This window comes from Lissotriton vulgaris, chromosome 2_1 (assembly GCF_964263255.1).
Source record: "Lissotriton vulgaris chromosome 2_1, aLisVul1.2, whole genome shotgun sequence".
Classification (NCBI taxonomy): domain Eukaryota; kingdom Metazoa; phylum Chordata; class Amphibia; order Caudata; family Salamandridae; genus Lissotriton; species Lissotriton vulgaris.
In genome coordinates, this window is record NC_141687.1 from 1618922556 (window position 1) to 1618945582 (window position 23027).

The 23027-nt window shown below is 46.3% G+C and overlaps 1 protein-coding gene across 12 annotated transcripts in view; it reads left to right on the top strand.

Annotated features, from left to right (window-relative positions):
• EYA3 (EYA transcriptional coactivator and phosphatase 3) overlaps nt 1-23027 on the top strand; it is a 1455294-nt gene that overhangs the window by 100159 nt on the left and 1332108 nt on the right. For 2 of the 12 annotated variants that reach the window (XM_086957505.1, XM_086957497.1), the window contains exon 2: nt 7768-7846. The exons of the other annotated variants lie outside the window; for them this stretch is intronic. The gene's annotated coding sequence lies outside the window, so the exon portion shown is untranslated. The remainder of the gene's footprint in view (nt 1-7767; nt 7847-23027) is intronic. 12 annotated transcript variants of the gene reach the window in all.

Consider the following 23027-nt stretch of genomic DNA (forward strand, 5'->3'; position numbering starts at 1 on the left):
TGGAGAATTCTTCATGTAAACAATGCTGCAGGTCTGGCGTTGTATACGCCTTCAAAAAGAACTGAAAGTAAGTTGGACCTGCTATGCATTCTGGGATACTGGGAGAAGTCTAGAAGGTTCTCTTAAAGGCACAGTATCCTGTTTAAGCCACATAATGGCAGCCTATGGGGCTTGTCTGTCCCTACCTTCCTCTCTATCATTCCTGAGTCTTTGACTGGGGAGGCAGGTTTCTCTATGGTAGAAACTAGCAGGCTGGGCTGTGTGTGGTGAATTTTGGTGGAATTTCTAGTTGAAGTACTGGACAGTGTAGCCTGTGGATATAGGCTGCATTATTTGTCTTTAATTCTCTCTTAAGTGTCTTTGCAGTTCCTGCATTCTTTTGACAACTTAAGAGATTATTTTTGATTGCCGGGGTCCACGCACATGGGCGGGACTATTCACTAGATTATGACTATAACAGAGATACCCCTACTACAGAACTGGAGTTACAGGACAGAAACTACTCCTTGCCGATGAAGTGCGTCAAATAGTTTGCTTTTCTCTTGTGTTTTTTTATCACATCTTTCCTCATCTCAGCTTGCTGGCATGACCTTGCAATCTCAAATATTTAGAAAACTTGCTGCCTGCTCCGAATAAACGCTGACCCCGGGTCAATCCGGTACCAGCTGCACCCATCACCCTCGTCCCTCCCCGTATCCTCCATTGCAATACACCCCTTCACCCCTCCCAGACAGCGACTGACCTCCCTTGCCATGTCTCCCGAACGACCGCAGAAACTGTAACCAACCCAACCGGCCTCAGGATGAAAGGCATGAAGACTATCCAACTCATGCATACGTCCCTTCCTGCAAGCCCCCCCCAGTACTCCCCCCTGTTTCTCCCGCGCACCGCCGCTTCCCAACCATGTCCAGGTCCTCCCCTCCCCTTGCCTGCAACGGTGCCCTATAGCTACGGCCCGCCCCCTTCCCCCCCCACCATCCGCCCTGCAACCAGACCCTTCACTACCTCCTCCCCAGCTGTACAACTTACAGCCCTCGCTTTCACGGGTCAATCAGTCTCCTCTATCCGGACAACGAACCTCCTTCGGCCAAAACAGCAGATATGCGGCTCCGCCTAACTTGCACGTGTCTAAAATGCCATCTCGTTGGCGGACTTTAAATAGTCTGTTTTAAGGTACTGATTAATCATGTAGGCAGTAAACTGACATTTAAGTTCCCGTTTATTCACAAACGTGACTACCAATTACTCCCAAACCTTGCTTTATATTATACCACCGGCTTGGTCACACTTTGATTCTGGGTATGTTGATCAGTTTTCTCACTGATTATTTATTAAGATTTGGTTTCCACCTGAATGGGCTACCTCCTTGTCTCCAATATTAACTACTGTGTGGCAAACGTTCTCTTCTGTGTCTTCTACTGCACTAACCCTGTGTGTCTTCTGCAGCCCTTGCCCTTCGTGTCTTTTGCTACCTTTTCCCCGTGTGTCTACTGCTTCCCCGTGTGTCTACTGCTGCCCTTGCCCTGTGTGTCTACTGCTGCCCTTGCCCTGTGTGTCTACTGCTGCCCTTGCCCTGTGTGTCTACTGCTGCCCTTGCCCTGTGTGTCTACTGCTGCCCTTGCCCTGTGTGTCTACTGCTGCCCTTGCCCTGTGTGTCTTCTGCTGCCCTTGCCCTGTGTGTCTTCTGCTGCCCTTGCCCTGTGTCTTCTGCTGCCCTTGCCCTGTGTGTCTTCTGCTGCCCTTGCCCTCTGTCTTCTGCTGCCCTTGCCCTCTGTATCTTGTGCTGCTCTCACCCTGTGTGTCTTGTGCTGCTCTCACCCTGTGTGTCTTGTGCTGCGCTCACCCTGTGTGTGTCTTGTGCTGCGCTCACCCTGTGTGTGTCTTGTGCTGCGCTCACCCTGTGTGTGTCTTGTGCTGCGCTCACCCTGTGTGTGTCTTGTGCTGCTCTCACCCTGTGTGTGTCTTGTGCTGCTCTCACCCTGTGTGTGTCTTGTGCTGCTCTCACCCTGTGTGTGTCCTGTGCTGCTCTCACCCTGTGTGTGTCCTGTGCTGCTCTCACCCTGTGTGTGTCCTGTGCTGCTATCACCCTGTGTGTGTCCTGTGCTGTCCTCACCCCGTGTGTGTCCTGTGCTGCTCTCACCCTGCATGACTGTCTTGTGGTGTTCTTGTGGCCCACTCCAACCCTGTGTTCTCACCCCTCTCCTTGCCATGTATTTTAGTCACCCCTTCCTGTCCCGTGCTTAGGAGCCTCAGTCTCTGGGCATAGGAGCTATGGCAATACCTCATAATTATTGTATTTGTTATCTTGAAGTAGTTTGTGTCTTGTGCGCGCTTTTCGTCAGGAGCTTGTAGAACTGTAGCCCTCTGTTCCCTACTGCCACATAAGTAACTTTGAACTGAAGACATCTTAAAGAAAGCGCTTTTCACTGCAAACACTTCAGGAATATTCTTCACCACTATACATGCAGATACGTGAAGTCAGATGACTTGTTTTTAACATTTTGTCTGCGGTATGTATCCGATCAGAGACGGATGGAGTGAGTAAGAGTATGTACGTAGTGACAGTAACAAGTGAATGAGGTAGAAACAGAAGCTCAGATTATTTGTCATTTTTGTACAGTGCTTAAATCGTTGGTCATGTGATCAATGAGTTAAAGACAGGAGGAAGGATGATGGAGTTGTGCACTGACGACAACGATTGCGAGCTAAGGGGTTTCAAGTTGTTTTTGCGGTTTATACTTTATACGGTGATCTCTTTATCGATTTTATTTTCATTATGCAATTTGTTCATCAGATATATGCTTATGTAATACCATGTCAATTGATTACATTACATCTTACTGTTGTGCAATAACACGTTCGTTTATAACCGAATGAACAATACATTCCGAAGAGTTGTACACAACAATATTATGTAGCAACCTTATATTGAGAAACTTCGAGCGTTGAGGATGCGTTCCTGTTGAATAAAATTCCAGTTATCATATATTGGACTTTTTAAAAAAAAATTGCTCCAATGTTGCCATGTCTCAAAGTGCTCGCATGGTTTGTAGGCGTGACCTACAAATAGTAATTGAGTTGTTGTTACTACTGCTGTCCATACAATAGGGATATTGCTGTGGCAACCTGCGGATGAGTTCTAACTTGCAAATAACTTTACGTTTTATAAAAATATCCATTATTTGAAAGCAACTCAAGTTATTTGTCAAAAAATAGTGCTAGGTAATAGGGTAAGCCATCTACCACCCCAGCATCACTCTGCGCAACCCCAGCATAACTCTGCGCAGCCCCAGCATCACTCTGCGCCGCCCCAGCATCACTCTGCGCCGCCCCAGCATCACTCTGCGCCGCTCCAGCATCACTCTGCGCCGCTCCAGCATCACCCTGCGCCGCCCCAGCATCACCCTGCGCCGCCCCAGCATCACCCTGCGCCGCCCCAGCATCACCCTGCGCCGCCCCAGCATCACCCTGCGCCGCCCCAGCATCACCCTGCGCCGCCCCAGCATCACCCTGCGCCGCCCCAGCATCACCCTGCGCCGCCCCAGCATCACCCTGCGCCGCCCCAGCATCACCCTGCGCCGCCCCAGCATCACCCTGCGCCGCCCCAGCATCACCCTGCGCCGCCCCAGCATCACCCTGCGCCGCCCCAGCACGACTCTGCGCCACCATTCAACAACTGGTTCAAATATGTTCTCTCAATGTTTCAAGCTTTATTACAAATGTCACAAAAAGATGTTAATATTTCACTTCTGTGCTTGGATTTTTCGTCACAATAAAATACACTGAACATAATCTTCACAAAAGTTATTTACAAAAGTTTAAGCTATTGCCATTATAAATTACAATCACTTATTTAAGTAGTAATTATTTAAAAAAATTAAAAGCCATTGTTATTTGTAATATCAATACATCTAAGTCACGTAAATACAAAACATGTTGCATTACAAATGCTATAGGTGTCACAATTGCGAAAGTTATAACTATTGGTATTGTAAATGACAAAGCTATTAATTTAGCAATTTTCAAAACCAACACCTAAATAAAACTAGCATTTACAATGCAACGGTTTCGCCCTTGGAAAAGTTTGAGCTATTGGCATTGTGAATGACAAACTTTTTATTTATGTGTTGGTTTTGAAAACCGATAAATAAATGGCATTGTCATTTACAATGGCAATAGCTTAATCTCTCGCAAATGCGATTTCAACGTTCCAAGCACATCAGCCGGCGTAGTGAGGCCAAGCTGTGATAGAAGACTGTCCCGGGAAATATGGACCCCTCAGGACTAAAGGCCTGCAATATTAACTGGACTCTTCCCAGGAGCCACTCGGAAAATAGTTGTTCTTGTTGAAAGAGATAACTACAGCACTAATACTCTGAAAAGTGGTCGCCATGGAGAGAAAGCAGACAGAAAAAGTGGTAAACGGAGATTAAGCACCGCACCGAGTCTTGTCCAAAGACACCGCTTGTTTTTTTCCTTTCCTTTCATTTTTTAAAAAAAAATGTGAATTTATTATCCATGCTTTCTTTTACAAAGTAGAAAAGAGAGCGATGCAAGAAGGGCCTGGAGAAATTTGGAGCAAATATACTGGCATCTGACCAATAATATATTGTATACATAAAACTGTCAGCTAGCCAGAGATATTTCCTCAAGCCTTATGAAGCATACTCGACTTTCTTTGGAAATCAAGGACCTGCCTGCAAATGAACAACTGGTCTGGCAACACTGATCAACCAAACCAGACCACCTTCCAAGTAGATAAACGCTTTGGGTGAGGCACAGAGAACAGAAAATGGGAAACTGCTTGAGGACATAAGGCTGGTCCAGACCCTATACTCTTAAATGAGCTGTGTGACAGAGATGCTGCAGATTCCTTCTAAGGCGCAAAAAATCCAGGATTGTATGGAGACAATTCACCTGCACGTAAACCAGCTAAGAGATTCTTCCTGATTAAAAAAGAAGTTCAAAATATCCAGTCCAATGACCTAACTCCAGTTGTTTGCGAACATCAATTAATCATGTAGCTACAATTATTCAGACATTCTCAGTCAAAATAACAGAGTCAATCAATCAGGGTTCTTGTAAAGCGCAACTACTCACCCGTTTGGGTCTGAAGGCGCTAAAGGTAGGGGGGGTGGGTTGGATCTGCAGTTCAGTCATTGCCGGTATGTTAGAACAGTCACTGCCAACGTCACTCCCGATATGTAACTGAAGGGCAGGGACCTTTATAATCTCTGCACCCCCAAGCAGGACTGTAAGCCTTTTCCTGTAGAGATAGTCATTCAGAAATCAGATGAGGGGTGCTCAGGATAAGATTGCCGGGGAGCTTATAAGGTACACATGTATTATAGTCATCAGGAAGATTCCGAAAGACCACGAGCATAAACCTGAGGAGGCACTATGCAATAAGCTCCCTTTGACGATTGGCCAACAGTCGCAGCAGTGAACATGGGATTTCAAACAGCTGAGGAAAAGTTATATCAGAATGAGAACTAACAAAAGACTGAGGTCCTCCTCCCTAGTGGCCTGCTCACTCCGATGGGCGGCAACAGGAAATGACTTCCCACCTTTGAATGATCTCTTCGTCAGCCACGGATCTCCAGGTCACAAGTTATAAAACCAGCAAGGCACACGGACAGCGGGGGGTGGGGGGGGGTCGGGCAGGCACACGGACAGCAGGGGGGGGTTGTGCAGGCACACGGACAGCGGGGGGTGGGGTCGGGCAGGCACACGGACAGCAGGAGGGGGTGAGGGCGTGCATACGGACAGCGGGAGGGGGAGGCGCGGGCAGGCAACATAAGACGGGAAACATACAAAGTGAAAACACATTTATAAACTAAATGCTCCTTACCTGATCGCTTCGTGCGAACTCGAATCTTGCAGCCAACTCTAACAACAGACACTTGTAAAGGGAAGATAACAGGCCGACTCGAGAAAAAAAAATAACACACACCCACCGCCGCGATGACGATCAGAAGTGGGTGGAGAGGGAAAAAATCGCGGGAACGCCCCCGAATCTGGTCCGGCCTTGACAGACAGATCCGGCTCCCAATGGCTAGCCTCCATTTATGGAGCTAGCCGATGGGAGCCGGGGGACGTTCCTGAAGCCAATATGGTAAACAATAGATTTCGCCTGCGCGAACTGCTTGCGCAGATCGCCAGGTCGAAACCAAAAAAGCAGCGGGGTCAATGTGTGTGAAAAATGGCACATCACGAGTCAGGCTGGCACACAGATTAGGCAACTGTAATACGATGTCGAATAGAACCGTACAAAGTTCCTCACCTGGGCTCAGACGGCACTCGTCCTTATAGAGTCAGCTGTACATCTTCCCACCACCGCAATGCCCTTCAGACGCTATGCCCACCCCTCAAACAAGGAAGATCTGACAGATTGCATGCACTCCCTAGCCTCAGCTGGGTTGCACCCCATCACTTCAGAAGCTGCCCTGGCCTCATGTCAAACGACCCCTGCACCATGACATCAGCCTGGTGCAAAGGATATTTACACGATCCTCCATACTGGTGTCTTGATTGCATCCCCCTTCTGCATTATACACATTATATAGGCTGCACACTCAGCTAAACTGGACTGCACTGTATTCTCAGACACATTAATTGCCCCAAACTCATGTGACGTTCTACTGTCGTTTGACTGCACTAAGTACATACAGGTTGACTGAATCCCATCTTGTGCATGTTGTTGCATCCTTCGGCTCTACTTGTCGTCACCTTCCCTGCAGAAGGGGAAGGGGGTGCAATTACCTCTTTTTTTATTTATTTATTTATTGCGATTTTCTATAGAGCGAACATTACCCGAAGGTGTCAGAGCGCTTTACAAAAGAACCAGTTGCGATACATAAGGATTTAGGATTACATGGATTACATAAAAGATACAAACAGGAAAAAATGCAAATGTACCAGTTGTAAAGTCACACAGGGAAGAGATACAAGTAGAAAAATTGCAAATGTACAAGTTGTAAAGACCTCTGGGATAGCTGCACCACTTGGCTTGCAACACCAGCCCCCTCGCTCACCAGGACGGACGGTCGTCACGAGCCTCACTCTCGTAGTATTCCTGCTCCGCTGTCGTTCTCCACTGTCACATCAGCACCTGAGCCGGGGAGGGAGCGGAGGCTCCGGCTCTCGCTGGCACCTTCCCCCGGGAATGCATTGACAAGAGCCGCCGCCCAGCACAGCAGCCAAAAGGTGAGCAGTCACCCGCAGCGCGGACCGGCAGCCCAAGGGCACAAAGCATGGGAGCACCTACGAGCCCCCGAATCCAGCTGTCACGCACAGAGGCGCGCGCCCGCCGCCATCAGCGGCACCCGCACAGATGCCACACCATAGGCATGGACGACGGACTAGCCTGAGTCGAGCCTGGTGCCGTGACGTCAACCCCTACAACAGAAGGGAAGGGGCTACCTTGAAATGCGAGAACTGTGTAGGCTAGGGGTTCAACGGCAGCATAGCAAACGCCGCTATAGGAATGCTACACAGTAGTGGTATGGTAATGTTACAGCTGATATTAAGGTTGTAGGAGAGCGCAAATGGAAAAAAATCATAATTCAAACGGTGGTATAACATAATTTGTTTTCCGCACTAGAAAAGTAAAAATAAAATAATTTTCAATCATGTTCTTTCCATCTGGAAAGAAAAATAAAGTATGTTTTTTTTCATTTTATTTGCCACGGTATGCATGTAAAGCCACTGTACAAGGTATCAAAGGCAATATAAGTTTCAAATAAGTGTTTGTCCTTCGTTTGTCAGAAGGGGGCATGTAAGGTATACACCAACCAGCCGAAGCTCCGCCCACTACACACCTCCTGTGACTGCAGGCGAACGGAAGGTGAGCGACTAGAAACATGCGTTTGATTCATCGCTGATTTTATTCCCGGGGCTCGACTGCTTGTTCTCCATTGGCTAGGCTAGTGGACTGTCAGAAGTTTCAAACCAATGGCGTCAGGGTGTGCGTGTCATTTAACCATGTCAACATATATGTTTACAAGTTGCAGAGACCAATCAGAATGCAGCATTCTTTGCTTAGCATGAGACACTCATTCATGGTCTAGATACATGTGGACCTATCAGAATCATTCTCGGATCTGCGTGTTAGTGCAGTGTTCCAAAACAAGCAGAAAATATCAACATAGTCAATTCATCCATTGTTTACAGCACTGGATGTTTATGTTCTCTACTACGAACAAGCAAGTAACATTGATTTGTTTCAATTAATTAAATTGGTACAAAAGAGGCATTGCATAATAGCATATACAACTATAAAAGAGCACCAACGAATAAACTGAATGTGCAAATGTTAATTAACAATGAGATGTAAACTAGATACACATGAGAAGTGAGTGCATACCAATGCGGACGTATATATTCTAATATTATAATCTAAGAAATGTATTGATGAATGTACTAAAAGACCGTTCAAAGATGTCGGATTCACTTAAATGAAAGCGGAAGAGCGTCTGCATTGTAGTCCCTTGTTTGTGTCGATAGTTCAGCTACCACATCAGCTGTATCCGGGTTGCTCATTGGGTTGTTCTGTTTTCTGAAACGTGGCCGATTTTGAGTGTTGCCTCTGAAGGGGGTGATGACATCTAAGGAAGGGGAGAAGGTGCGCGTCTCTAATCCCGTGATGTTAGAGTGGGTGGAGTCTTGCAGTCTAATTTAAGTCCCAATAATAATTATTTTGCTTTCAGAAATAGAGAACAACGTTCCCAAAGAAAAGGGACACATTGCAGCAGTGCTACTTCCATTCTTATAGGCTGCTCAGTACACATATGTCAAACACACAATGCATGAAGCCACCACTACCCAATGCCCTCCGTAGGGACATTGAGCCTACCTCTTTGTGTTTCCAAGGTGTGTGACAGTTCATATCTTTGTGTGACAACGTGAGTGCCATTCATCAATAAGAATGTCCAGTTCACAAAGACAATAGCAATTTCTGTCTGCAATGTATAGCTCCAGTATATGACCCCCACACATACGCACTTCTCTGCTCTTTGGTTCTAGCATGCTAGCAGAAGCTTAAAACCATATGGAACACACGCAGGCAACGAGGAGGGGGGGGGGTCGGGCAGGCACACGGACAGCGGGAGGGGGTGAGGTCGTGCATACGGACAGCGGGAGGGTGAGTCGGGCAGCACTTCTCTGCTCTTTGGTTCTAGTGTGCTAGCAGAAGCTTAAAACCATATGGAACACACGCAGGCAACGAGGACAGGGGGGGGGGCGGTCGGGCAGGCACACGGACAGCGGGAGGGGGTGAGGGCGTGCATACGGACAGCGGGAGGGGGGACAGGAAAGGAACCACTCACCTGGACTTCCTCGGCCGGCGGTCGGCCGCCAGATGGCCCAAACAAACCTCGACGAGCCCAAAAAAAAAGCCCCGCCCACCGCCGCATGACGTGGCCAAAAGAGAAAAATTCTCGGGAAAGCCCCCGAATCTGGTCCGGCCTTGACGGACAGATCCGGCACCCAATGGCTAGCCTCCATTTATGGAGCTAGCCAATGGGAGCCGGGGGACGTTCCTGAAGTTCTTATTGTAATCAATAGATTTCGCCTGCGCCGAAAAGCTGCGCAGAGCGCAGCCTTCGGCAGGCGAAACCCAAAAAACTGTCATTTACAAGACCAATAGCTCAAACTTTCATAATGCAAGACCTATAGCATTGCAAATGCTTGTTTACGTTATTGCTGGCAAGCTTCCTGATGCCATCAGGTGATCACTTCTAGTGCGCCCATTGTCATCTGCTGTCACTACTACAACACCAATACTAGTAGCTTGGGGTGATTTTCATTGAATAAAAGTAGTTCTTCTTACAGACAAGGTTGGCGACCCCTGTTATATCCAGTTTTCCTGCATAGAAATGTCGAAAACTGCTAAGTTAGCTTGGTGTGATATTGCTTTAACAGATTGCATGTTCTCATTTTAAAACTTCACATAACCTGACCATTAGCCCCGTACATGAATATTGGTTTGCCTTTCTGACCTAATGCTGTCCGGAGATGTTGGAACAAACTAGTTTATAACATTTACAGAGAACCATTGTGATTTAATGCAGTACAGTGTTTTAGCAGGCACACCTCAAGAATGCTACAGAAAAGCTTCCTCTAGCGAGCTCTTCGAGAACCGTGTCAAACGGAAATAAATTCATATGTTGCTGCATGTAGTATCAAAAAAGAAATATAGGCACAGATCGTGCATCGTAGTTCAACATCCATTTCAACCAAGATGGTTTTGAGGCTTAGTTAACCTCAATTGGAATCGCTCATTGTCAGTGTATAAATGAGTATTGAGGCGCAGAGCAGCTCGTATTAATGCAGATTTGAGTTTAAATGCACAAAAGATGTCTCATTCTAAAGCAGAGCCCGAGTTAGCATACCAAATGCCCCAACTTTTGACATGGAGTAACCTTGGTCTTCGAGCCGATTATTTTTTCTTTATTAAGCCTCGTTAGTGTGAGCACTATTATTTTGAAGTTAGTAACTCGTCACCAGGAGGTCGTTGGATCTTCTTTTTGGTGTTTTGTTTCTTCTGCTAACTGCTCTAAATGTCCATCTGTAAAAAAAAAAAGCTATTTACTTCTAAGATCCTGCTCAATCAAACAGAGGAGTATATTGAATGTAATTACGTGCTATACAGTATGCGAACTTTAAACCACCTGGTGCCTCCTGAGAAGCCTAGACTGCTGTTCACATAACATTTAGCCAAAGTCAGTTACTTGATTATTCAATTTGATTGTTTACCTGAGGCGCAGAGATGCCAGTGCTAAAATGTACCCATCAAAAACCACAAACGTCTCGGGAGCCAGGAAAAAGGCCTCACTCAAATTTTGTAAATTGTTGGCACCTCATGTATGGTCTGTACAACTGTTGTGCCATTAGATCTAGAGTCATTGCATCACAGGTACTTCTAAGTTTTTTTAACTAAACTTTATTGGTATTTACAAAATCACATAGAAGGCGCATTCCATTAGGAGTCAGTCTTGAAATATCCATCCACCCTCTCCCACCATCCCCACATAAATAAAGATAAACACCATGTTGTATAACCAATAATCCATTAGACATATACAAAGTTTATCCCCTCACCCCCCTACCAACCTACTTCTATGTCAAACCAACGTGCATAAATGCGCTCTGGGTAGCTTAATGTCTCACCAGTCATCCTTTTCCATCATCTACCATATAATCACCCCACTGAGGTCTGGCATCACAGGTAAGTTAATATCTTAATTGTATATGGTTTTAACTACCCCAGCCATAAGTTATGAGGATGTTGCAAGCCACTTAGGATTTCAGTGACCATATAGAGGAAGCAAGGTCGTGGAACTCTAAGGCATCCTTTATTATTATTTTACTGTTCCAAAGTAGCTAAGGGAACCCTGGAATGGTCAAGTAAGAGTCTGTAAGAAGCCATTCAACATGGCCTCCTGCTCGAGCATGTGCGCAGTGTATATCCTCGAATAATTTGTTATAAAATTACGTAGCATAGCAAAAACATTCAAAATTTCAAGTTGTTGATTATTGCAGCACTCCCAAATTGGAGCACTGATTGTGCGAGACAAAAACAAACCAGAAGCAACAAATGCACCATTCTGTGATTCTGAAAAGTACATTACATGTGAATACATTACATTTAACGTGATTAGCCACATTAGCCAAACCCACTTGGCATACAAACATCATTCATAAGTTCTGTTCCAGGAAGAACCTGTGGTATAGGCCAGAGCCAAAAAAGCAATACAAAACGGTATGTAGGCAAAATAGTTAATTGGCTTCAAATACACCTAGAGAATGGATTTCTCAATTGTAAATTGTTGACCCCCCACCCCCTCTCCCCCACTGTCTGCAATGGTAATGGCATCAACTGTTCATATCTGTATATTTACTGTTACACTGTTATCGGCTGCAGTGTAGCTGTAGTTGAGTCTCCCCTTTTGATTGAAAAGGCATTTTTTGTGGTGGTTTGCTAGTATCTTTGGTGAGGTTTTACATCCTATTAAACTTGGCAGAGTTGATGCGTCTGAGAAGTTTGGGTATACATTTCACGCACAATGAAATGTTTTCTCTGGCATTCTAATTCCCATAGAAATATTTGTATTCCACTGTTTGGTTTAGTGTAAATAAGTTAATTTGCTGTTAAGATATTTCATTTACAAGAAATAGGTCAGTGGGCCCCAAAGGACGGCTAGATAATAGAGATATATTTTCTACTTTAATTTGCTTACTGACCGTACAGCCGGTCGGGGGTTTCCTTCCTTCCTTACTTACCTCCCAAAGTTCCCATAGGAAAAGCTTTTTTCGTTTTGCCAAAAACGTTGGCGCTGCTTGACCAATCTTACATTTTTTTTCACAGAAGTCCCCTTTTTAGGTCTTTCTTATGAGACCTTTAGTAATTATTCAGTTTGGGCCCAAAAACTTGCACGCGTTGCATTGCTTTCAATGCAACGCGTGCACGTTTGGCGATTCCCTTGCGGGAGCGAGCTTTGAAACCATCTGTTTGTAATTAACAGATGGTTTCATAGCTCGCTCCTGCGAGGGAAACCGGCACCTGCCCCTTACTCTCTTCCCGCCCCCTGCTGCCTCCTCCTCTACTAGTCAGCACGAGGCGCGCACCCTTGTTTGTACTTACTGCTCCGTCTCTGATTTATTGAATAGAAATGAAGGCTCTCACCTCATTTTTTAGCCACACGTGTAATGATGCATGGGTTCACACACTTCATCACACGTGTCTGTTCAATGACCTAGCTTTGTAATTGCATTTTTTTTTAATTTACTTTTGGCCTTGCTTGGTGCACAGTATCCTGCCAATGCTGTACTTGACAACCAAAAGGCATTGGCAAAGTCAATTGGTCCCAAAGGCAAGGGTTTGCCAATGCTTGCTTTCTTGTAGGTGGCTTGAGGAGTTGTAATCGTGCGTCACCCCTAAACTCCAAAATATATTTAATTCATTTTTGGTGTGATCCTTCACTTCCACTGGTTCTAACACCGTGCTTGGATATAAGCAGTATATACTACTAAAAGTTAGCACAAACTCTGCATTGCTTATTGGATAGATTGCCCTGATTGTTCCTTCACAAACTAATGACGAAACCGTGATGAAAAAAATATGAATCTATATTTAGGTGAGAATTTTCCCTTTAACTCCGTTTTTCTCTGACTTTTACTAGAGTTTTGGTGTACGTAGGTTGTATGGAATCTGGCCTTAACACTTCAAACATAATTGAATTGGAACAGCAGTGATCCTGTACTCGGTGGACGTGCACCCTTTGTTGAAATCCCCTTGGTTTTCTCAAGGTTAATCATTAATGTATAGATCATCAACAGTCAGCTGACTGTTTCTGTCCTATTGGAAATTAGGGAACGCCCATCGGCAGGTCAGGTTTTCAAAGAGGTCCGGGCTGTGGTGTCCCAGAGAACACAGCCTGTAGCCGGTGTGAGTGACCCAGTCCTATGTCACCTGGACCAGGGTCCTTGGGAGAGACAGTTCCACACGTCCATATTTAACAAAGAAACACGCAGGGAGCAGATGGCCCCCGTTGAAGCTTTTTCCATCTGGCCATCTGTTTTTCGGTTCTTGTTCAAGTGATTACTGAAAGGAATGCGCTGATTACAAATGCATGGCTGGCAGACTTGTGTCCACGCAGCAGTCACTGGACCTGCCCCCGGAGCCAAGGACGGGGAACTGGAAGTTATGTCGGGACTGAAATGCCTTGGCAGACCATGTAGCGTAGGTCACGCTGCATGTAATCAGCATCCCTCAAGCCGCACGTTGAAGGTTAGTTTGTCTCGCGGCGGGTGAGCCTGGTATGACTCCGGCCGAAAGTCCGCCTCGGACTCGGCCCCTGGTCACTTGGGACTGCCGAGCTCAAATAGAGCTGGGCGAGGACTACCGTTTCCTGCCACAATGCAGTTAAAAAACTATTACCTGATTTTCTTTTTGAGCTTTTATCTTCATAAACTCTATTCAATGAAGTAACAAGTTCTAATGTAGTCATTTTAAACACAAAGGATAAAGAAGCAACTTTTTAAAATGTGGACTGGCCTTTGTTTATATATATTTTGTCGTTTATTGTGTTGTTTACATGGCAAATATTTCAATGTGTTGTGTGTTTTTAGAGTCCAGTCACTCCCTTTGCTCGGCTCTGGATTGGCGAATTATCTCAACGTGTTACTTTGCCTACCTCGTGGGGGCTGTACTTAGAAAAGAAGAGTACATAAAAGCTTACCATTCCCAGTGGTGGCTGGTGCTAGGGCAGAATGGCAGACAGGTGGGGGTAGGCGGGAAGGGGGCGACTACAGACTACACAAAAAACAAGCATTGGCATAGCCAATAGGTCGCGCCTTTGGGACCTTAGAAGTGTTTAGTTATTTAGCACAATATCCTTGGTGCAACACCAAGTGTAGAATGGCTAAACACTTATAAGTTCCCAAAGGCGAGACCTATTGGCTATGCCAATGCTTGTTGGTTTGGCTGCTCTGTTGAAGGTCTCAGGGTGATCAGTCAAGCGGGGGCCTAGTAAAAACGGGGTTCCCAAATGCGTTTTCCGCATGTTATGTCTACAGGGGTTTTTCATTTTTTTAACACTACCTCAGCCTAAACCGCTGAATGGAATTACTCCAAATTTAGCACAAAGCTAGATTGGTCCAGAAAGCGTGCTTTTTAGGTCTCGCCTATTAATCCCGCTAGGGATAATAGACGAGAGTCTCCTGGGCAAACCAAGGTCTGAAACCACCGCAGATTTCGGACAGTTCGTGTGGTGCATTCGTGAGGAAACTGCGTCCACATCAAAGCCATCAGCCCACAGGCATCTGTTGCTTCCCCAGCGTGCGCAGTGCGCGCTCGGTCTCACTTCTCCTCCCCCCCCTAATTACATCCCGCAGTCTAAGAGGTTTCCCTGGCTGCTTTCCTTGTCTACGAGAGATACTTGGCTTGCGTGGAATTACGTTCGGATTGTTTCCTTTTGGATGTGTCATAAGTTTAATTTAATTAGTTTTCCCTCTTGCAAGCGTGTAGTAGTGTCTGCTTGAAGACATAACGGTTTAGGAGTACTAGAGTTGTTTAATTGCTGTTCAGAAACTATAGCCCTTTTATTCATCCAGCTTAAGAATTTCTTGTATCCGACGTCACTCCCTGTGCCTTTAAATGTCCAAGCGAGAGAGGTACTTCTGGTGTAGAAGCTTTTTCTCATTCGGACCAAGACATTCTTAGTTTCCTTCACTCCACCCATGTGAGGAAGTTAGGCTCGCTGTTTTTATCGAAATGAGTTAATTTGTCGTGTCTAGTTTTCATAGGTTCTGTTAGTCAACCCAGTCTTGCAGCAAAGTGGGAGTGGGTGCTACTGCTCTATCGTGTCTACACACTCTACTCCCGGTGTTGAAATGTAGGCTCCTACAGCGATACACTTTAGACTGTACCTCACAATTTTTCTATGTTTTCTTTGGGACCTATTGTACCACGGTTGCCTTTGGGTACAATACCCCCATCTCCTCCCCATACTCTGTACATTTAGGTATATTGTACAAAGTGGTTACGTTCTTGCTAGAAACAGCGCGTTGAGAAAGGTGCTTGCACAAGCGGTACATTTGTCAGCCGGATTTCTGAAGTATTGCTCCGGACCGGGTTGGCTTTTTAGTGTAATATAAAGGTATATTATCTGAGGGCAGTAACAAATGGCCTTTGCATCCAAGTGTAGCCACAGAAATGAGCAGAGCTCACCGAAAGGCTGTGTTAATTGCCGGGGCAGCTAAATGTCCGTGCGTGGTACAAACATGCTCTCCTAATGTACCGTGAACGCGCCTGCCCCCCTTACCCAAAGCATGGTATCTCCTTGTGCCGATCGCACACACGTTCCTTTGTACGTTTTTTTGCAGCTTTTCTTAATGGAGCGCAAGCCTTTTAAGTTTGACAGCTCCCCCTACAGAACGATTGCCACCATTGGCCACCATGCACGCCGATGTTTAGCAGCAGATATTTTTTTGCAGCCCTTTGGTAGAGAAGCCTCAACTCCTTTTCCATGTCATGGGCTTTTTATTACAGTAATGAGGGCGGTTTTTAAACGTATTTGCAGATGACATCATAGATTCCTTCCTTCCTTACGAGGTACCTGCTTTAAAATAAAAATTAAAGCGAACGCTGAACTTTAATCCTAGTTTGAAGAAATGTACGCTCGTGGATTACATGCAGTTCATGTGCCCGTGCACGCGCTTCAGACCCGCCACAGAAATGCCTAGAGCTTCACACTTCAAAGGAATGCTCTCCCCCGCCCCATGCCTCTTCTCTCACCCTTTCGCTATCTCCCCTGCCCTCCCACCTTCAGCCTCTTCCTCTGCTGGACCTGCCCTCCCTCGCCATTGGCTTTTCCTTCCGTCCCCACTCTCTGCCTTGCACTCATCTCCCTCGCAATCCGTTGTTTTTTTTGTACTGTCCTAATTATGTGCAGTTACACACTAGCCTTAAGCATTCTTTTGCACAGCACCAAATCAGTTCACGCGTAGACAAACGGTACTCATAGACTTTCTTTGCTCCCACCCACTAGCATTTTATCGCGCCCAGTCACTTCATTTTTTTTCACTCAGATCCACGTAAACGTAAGAGCACAACTCTCGTTATTATAACTCACATCAAGACACTACCCATACATGCCACATGACCGAAACACACCGTTCAGAGCAATGCACGTCACAACCAGGGAATAGTGTGAATGAAGCTGCAGTACAGTTGTAGTCATACCCGAGCATTTCTTTGAAATCTGCCCCTTCTGTGATGCTCCTCCTAGGAAGCCATTGGGCACAGCGGGCTTCAGCTCTCAATCCTCCCCCCCACCCCAGCCTCCGTACAAACACTGGCATTTATTTTGAGGTGCCAGCCGCGGGGTGTACTTGACAGGTCTTTAAAAAGAACAATCACTTGTTAACGAGGTTTTGTTGTTTTTCACACCACCTTGGAGTCCCAGCATCTCCACTCTGCCTGTGCCTTGAAGAATTACCCCTACCCTCCCGAAAATTTTATCCCCCCCCCCCGCCCCCCCAAAACCGAAATGTGGCTCTAGTTGCGCCTCTGTAGGAAGCCCTTGAGTGCGCCACACGCTCTCTTTTTCTGTTTAGTTTGATCCTTAGTTGCCTGCGGAATGCGATCTCACACATTTGGTTGCTGCGCGCCCCTTCCGTCCCCACTCTCTGCCTTGCACTCCTCTCCCTCCCTCGCAGTCCGTTGTTTGTAACGTGGGTGGGTGTAAGCTCTCGCACCAGCCATTGGCTACCAGTATCTTCTAGTTTGTTGGCTTTGATATTTAATTATCGGGAATTGGGCTCCATATTCGGGTTTCTTCTGGTCACTGAAAGTGCCTTGACATTAGTCACATCTGAATTGACAGGATACAGCAAGGGCCTCAGCCAGTCTTGAATCCAAGTCAAATGACTTTTTTTTTCTGTTCGAAACAGTGCCCTTATTTGGATAATGACAGACCTTGCTACAAAACGTCTTTCGGATCCTTTCTTGTGAATTGAAACTGCACATACGCTGTGCTGTGCCGTGTTTGCATTTCAGACCTCTGATGGCCAGCTTTTTCTAGGTGCTCGAGAAGGTTGTACCATAGAGCGCTACCCTTTTCCCGTCTCTCCCCTCCTGGAGACTGCCCTTCCCAGTTTTGCCTGCAGTGACACAATGAAGTTAGCTCTTAACGTATGGTGGGGACTCTTCGCATGATGGTGTCGACCACAGGTTTTATATCGGCACCCGCAGAGTGTTGCGCTACCCCAGCATCTCTAGACACCACCACAGCTACACTCAGCAACACTCAGCACCACCACAGCATCACTCCGCACCACCACATTATCACTCTGCATCACTCGGCGCCACCCCAGCATCACCCTTCTACAAAACGTCTTTCGGATCCTTTCTTGTGAATTGAAACTGCACATATGCTGTGCTGTGCTGTTTGCATTTCAGACCTCTGGTGGTGAGCTTTTTCCAGGTGCCCGAGGAGGTTGAACCATAGAGCGCTACCCTTTTCCCGTCTCTCCCCTCCTGGAGACTGCCCTTCCCCGTTATGCCTGCAGTGACACAATGAAGTTAGCTCTTAACGTATGGCGGGGACTCTTCGCATGATGGTGTCGACCACAGGTTTTATATCGGATCGGCACCCGCAGAGTGTTGCGCTACCCCAGCATCACCCAGCACCACCACAGCAACACTCAGCACCACCACAGCAACACTCAGCACCACCACAGCAACACTCAGCACCACCACAGCAACACTCAGCACCACCACAGCAACACTCGGCACCACCACAGCATCACTCGGCGCCACCACAGCATCACTCGGCGCCACCACAGCATCACTCGGCGCCACCACAGCATCACTCGGCGCCACCACAGCATCACTCGGCGCCACCACAGCATCACTCGGCGCCACCACAGCATCACTCGGCGCCACCACAGCATCACTCGGCGCCACCACAGCATCACTCGGCGCCACCACAGCATCACTCGGCGCCACCACAGCATCACTCGGCGCCACCACAGCATCACTCGGCGCCACCCTAGCATCACTCGGCGCCACCCTAGCATCACTCGGCGCCACCCTAGCATCACTCGGCGCCACCCTAGCATCACTCGGCGCCACCCTAGCATCACTCGGCGCCACCCTAGCATCACTCGGCGCCACCCTAGCATCACTCGGCGCCACCCTAGCATCACTCGGCGCCACCCTAGCATCACTCGGCGCCACCACAGCATCACTCGGCGCCACCACAGCATCACTCGGCGCCACCACAGCATCACTCGGCGCCACCACAGCATCACTCGGCGCCACCACAGCATCACTCGGCGCCACCACAGCATCACTCGGCGCCACCCTAGCATCACTCGGCGCCACCCTAGCATCACTCGGCGCCACCCTAGCATCACTCGGCGCCACGCTAGCATCACTCGGCCCCACGCTAGCATCACTCGGCGCCACCACCACAGCATCACGCATCACTGGTTCAAATATGTTCTCTCAATGTTTCAAGCTTCATTACAAATGTCACAAAAAGATGTTAATATTTCTCTTCTGTTATTGGATTTTCGTCACAATAAAATACACTGAACAGAATCTTCAAAAGTTATTCACCAAAGTTTAAGCTATTGCCATTATAAATTACAATAACTTTTATTTAAGTTAAAAATATAATGATATTTGTAATAGCAATACATGTAAGTCACCTAAATACAACACATATTACATTACAAGTGCTATAGGTGTCACATTTGCTAAAGTTATAACTATTGGTATTGTAAATGACAAAGCTAATAATTTCGCTATTTTCAAAACCAACACACAAATAAAAAATGTGACATTTACAATACCAATAACTCAAACTTTCTTAATGCGAGACCTATTGCATTGCAAATGCTTGTTGTAACTTGGTGTAAATCCGTTCAGTAGCTTATGATATTTAAATTTACATAGTATGGATATCTAGGAGCACAACAGCCTACTGAAACACTACTGGAATTTGATTGTCTGTCAACACTTCAACCAGGAAGTGTTGGCAGCCTTCTTGGGACTCAGTTGAACCGAGTCCCCTGAAGAAAAAAAACTAAAAGTGGGCATGGTAGAAGCACCCTGACCCCCTAGATCTCTTGGAGAAAGGGGGCATGACCTCTGACAACCTCTCAAGGACGCCCTTAGGGGCCAACTACCCCTCCTGTTACCTCCAGTAAGTCCCACACAGAGGAATTGCTTAGGAGTCTTTAAAGGCCACTCCCCATTTAACCACCACTCTGCAAATGCGCCTCCTGGTGCACCACTGGTTGGGGATGGAGTCTAGTTTACTCCTGAAGGACCTTGGGGGCCAATAAGCCCTCCTGGTACCTCCTGTATGATTCCAGAGAGCTGAATGGAGGCCCAGCCCCCTTTCTCCACCACTTTGCAGACGTGACTACTGCTTAAACTTTAGAAATTCACTGTAACAAAGGTTACATGGATTGCATAGTTGGGCTCAGATTTCAATGATACAAAACCAGTGAAATTCAGCAGTTCTAGTTATCTGAGCTGTGCTAACTATATCTTGTGCCCCGTAATGCACAGCTTATGACCTCACTTTTTGCATCATTTATGAGTCCGTGACTTCACTGATGACATCACTGACATCCATATAATAGCCGACGCACCCACGCACACCCCATATACCTACCTTTCATACACGCTCTACCAATTCCACACAACCATTCACAGACCCATACCAGTACTTAAACACGCACTCACTGATTCATGGATCTACACACACATCCACTTGCTCACCCATAGAGCCACTCATACACCCACTTACTAATACAGCCACTGACCTATCCACCTATACAGCCACTCACCCAGTCAGTCGCCCATAGAGCTTCTCACACACCCATACAACCAATCACACAGCCACTTGCTCACACATAGTATCTGCATGAGTGAGTGGGTGTGTGAGTGTAACTAATACGTACTCCCCTATACAGTCAGGTACTCAAGCACACACTAACCCCTATGGTCACCTGTACTGCCTTTCACATACCCAGTTATTAACCCCTATACCACTGACTCATCCACTGACCCACGCATCCATACACACACTCATCCATACTGCCCCTCACAAGCAGTCACGAACTCGTACAGCCACTGACTCACTCATCCATACAGGCAGTCGCACACCCCTCTCTCACCCATCCACACACATTCATACAGCCACTTTGACACTGACTCACTGATACAGACATTCACACACGGAGAAACCTAATCACACACTTGTACAATCATGCAGCCAATGAATCCTCTATACAGCCACTGGTTCACCAATACACCTTGGTATATATATTTAACACTAATAAACTTTTTAAGATGTCATCAGTGGTGTCACTGAGCATGTCATGAGTGATGTAATATGGGAGTTCATAAGCAGTGCATTGTGGGGGCGAGAGTTATAGTTACCTAGGGTAACTATAACGACTGAATTTCACTCGTGGTGTAAGAGTGAAATCTGAGCTTAACTATAATAATAATAATAATAATCCTGTATTTGTAAAGCGCACAGCTACCCGTAGTAGGTTTCCCGGTGCTGGGGGCCGTCTGGAAGATTAAGCAAGCTATTGCTCAGTCACATGGTGCTGGGCAGACCCCTGCCGCCGGTGCTGGGGATTGAACTGTGATCCCCAGCGTCCGGCGTCAGTCGCCTTGGCCGCTGCGCCACACCTCTGGCCCAACTATAACATCCCTGTAACATTAGTTTTTTTCCCAATGAATGTGTGTGTGTGTACTTAAGATTTGCATATTAAAATACACAAGCAACGATGAAAGCTAATCTCACTGTACATCAGGGGTCTTCAAACTGTGGGGCACGACCCCCAGGGGGGCCGTGGAGCGATGCAAAGGGGGTTGCGCCTTCCCAGTCACACTTCTGTCCAAGGGATTCAGCCCCCCCCCCTCTTCCCCCGTCGAGTCTCAGCCTGGGCTGCTGCAGTGAAACTCGAGCTGCTGGGGATCTGCTGGGCTATGTCTGTAGTCTTATCTCCAGCACCCGAGTTGTTCACAGGTCTTTAAAGACCATTTGCATATTTACCATCCTTTGTAAACTGGTTACAGAGGCTTAGTTTTATTCCTGGTTCCAGTACCCCCTGGGTCCCCACTCTGCCTATTCCTTAAATTTGTACAAAGCATGTCACAATGAAGAACTACAAACCGATAGTTATAGATTAAGTAACGTTTTGCTTACTGTATATTAAACAGTACATTATTTTGTTTGTGATTTTGTTTTTATACAAGTACACTTGATTGAAAGCAGCTGGTGTGGCGCTCAATTTAGAACTATTCTTAAAGCCATCCCAATCAATTTTATTTTATAGAAATTAGATCAAGTTACAGTGAGTCTAAAATATTATGCCTTGAAGCTGCGTACAAACTACAGTTATTAATTTTGTGAGTGCTTAGGAGCTGCATGCCAATCACAGCCAGTCTCTTGGCACAAACAGTATAATAACCTATTTTTACATTACTGAATATGCCTTTTGTGGTTATGTGAAGACCAGTTCAATGCGGCCTACCGTTCGACCTCGAAGCTTTTTTTTTTAAATGTGAAAAGCAGGTTGTTTTAAGGCACTGGGTGATTATGTGATTTGCCCGTAAATACAAACTGTTGAAGTGAGGCTAAGGATATGATTCTGCTATATAAAACTCCCAAAAAATAAAATTAAGTCACAAGGGCTTTAGGTCAGGATGGTTTAAAGCCCAATAAATTAACAACTGCGATACGAGGCCTAGGCCAACCCCACCTCCTCGGACCGCTCAGCGCTTCAGATGCACCCCAGTTTTGTTTGATATTGCAGTTGCCAATAAATTTAAGTCATGTTTCTGGTGGTAATATGAGATGTTATTTAACCCGTAATATACTAACGGGAAACAACAAAGTCCACCTTGCACCAACAAACTCCTCAAAAAACTCTACTTGTCCTATAAACAAGTACCCTCCCCTCTATTCAAATCCTGCCTAAGTTATGGTATTGCCCTTTAGCGTGGTCTAGCTACGAGCAACATGAGGGCAACAAAAAAGCCCTAAATGCATCAGTACACCACACATTTTGGATCGTAAAAAAACATTCCACATCCTCACAACTTGGAACAATACACTGAACGCTCATAGAAGCCTTGATTGAATTCAAAATACTTTACAGTACCTACAAAGGCCTGGAATGCAATACCTGCAGGGAAAAAACACCCACTGCCAATTTGACAGCCCACTGTTGTGCCAGATTTTTTTCCCAGCACCAAATATAAATCCAATCAAGAGTGGGTGGGTTATGGAATTGCCTCTCCACCAACATTGATAGCGGTCCCAACCTCCTGGAATTTAGGGCAAAACTAAAAGCTCATCTGTTAAACCCAAACATGCTTGACTCAAGATTCAATGGAGGAAGTGAAAGCAGTGTGGTCCTGCTTCAAAAGAACACAACACAAGCTTTGTTCCACCATAAAATGTTTACAGAATATTATCCATAGAATG